Here is a 1,560-nt window from a genome sequence, read left to right as displayed (position 1 = left end):
TAACACAAATAGAACACAGCACGGTGGCAAGAAATCTCAGTTGTCTGTGTCAGCAGCTAGACTGCAATAAGTTCGTCCAATCATTCATTCGCCACCGAGCGCAATGATTGGCTGACCGGCCGGATGACCTGTGACCTGCCGAAAGACACACCTCCTGTTTACAGGAGTGCACATGACCTGACTGAGATTGTCATCAACAGGCTGTTCACTAACACAGAACATCTGATAAACATGTCAGAGAGAGAGAAACAGGCGATTTTAAACCAACTTCTGCCCTCAAGTTCTGCCGCTACGCAGAGCAAGAAGAGGAAGACTGTGATGGAAAAGGAGACGACTAAAAAACGCTAAATGAAGATACAAACACGAGAATATTCGGGATGCATTTCTGAGACAGCTGAAGGATTAGAAGGGTCTCTAAAGCGACGCCATGGTTGCTGATTTTCTACTGGACAGGTAATCATGTAATTTCTTTTGTCTTTGTGTTCATGGTTTTGTTCATCTATGAGACAGCTAGCGATAACTTCGGCTAATGCTAGCGGCCGGCTAACGGCTTGTAGCTATGTTTATAGAGACCTGTATACAGTCTGTTAGCTGCTGGCTCTTTATAGAGACCTGTAAACAGTCTTTTAGCTGCTAGCTCTTAATCAGATTTGTGTACAGTCTGTTAGCTGGTAGCTCTTTATAGAGACCTGTATACAGTCTGTTAGCTGCTAGCTCTTCTGTTGCTCTGTATCAGCATGAATGGGATGTTGTATAAAGTCTACATGCTGTCTGTGTCTGTGTTTTCATAGCAACGAGAAGGAAACATCGACGTCCACACCGTTAAAACACGGGACGCAGAGGCTCGCGTGAGCTGGGGGATGCCCAAGAAGAGAACCAGGAGGCCGGATGATCCACGCCAACATGTTTACCTTCAACAGCCATTATTTTTATTTCTGTAATAAATACATTTTCTAATAAAAGTAAATGTATTTGTTTATAATGTATGTTACTTGATATGGATTTAATTATTTTGCAATTTGAAGAGAGAAGGCCAGTGTACATTTAAAGATTTATTTAACAAATGTATACACAGCACACAAGTATTTCTTTACATGAAGATAAATGTAAAATATATACAAAGGAGCTAAAGGGTCACCATATAAGTATTGTATGTAATCATGTAATAGTTTCATCACTCCCCACTGAAACCTTTATACTGTCCATGTGGATCTGGGTAAGGGTCACGGATTTTCCAGTTACAGCAACAAGGTATTACTACTCTATGGCCTGCACCAAGTGCTCCATGTTGCCAGACAACAACCTGTCTGTGCAGCATGGTGGAACTTTCTGTTGCTGTCCCCAGGATCTGGAGCTCTTCCCCGGTCGTTGCTCTCCCTCTCGCTCGTCTGGCTCTGCCTTGCACTCGACCCCGGCCTCGTCCTCTCCGACCTGAGGTGCTTGGCTCAGGATCGTAATCAGCAGTCATCATGAGAGCTCTAACAAGCACAACAAACAGTCAATATGATGTAGCTCCAACACGAAAATGAAGACTGTCAACAATGGTGAACGCTAATAAAT

General features: G+C 43.3%; 1 long non-coding RNA gene across 1 annotated transcript; it reads left to right on the top strand.

Annotated features, from left to right (window-relative positions):
- Positions 1-368: 368 nt before the first annotated feature.
- LOC117810413 lies at positions 369-971 on the top strand. Its single transcript, XR_004630772.1, has 2 exons — positions 369-453; positions 792-971. It is a non-coding gene; the product is annotated as an uncharacterized LOC117810413 (long non-coding RNA).
- The last annotated feature ends 589 nt before the right edge of the window (positions 972-1,560 follow it).

Source organism: Notolabrus celidotus, chromosome 3 (assembly GCF_009762535.1).
Source record: "Notolabrus celidotus isolate fNotCel1 chromosome 3, fNotCel1.pri, whole genome shotgun sequence".
Taxonomy (NCBI): domain Eukaryota; kingdom Metazoa; phylum Chordata; class Actinopteri; order Labriformes; family Labridae; genus Notolabrus; species Notolabrus celidotus.
This window is presented reverse-complemented; position numbering and strand designations above follow the sequence as displayed.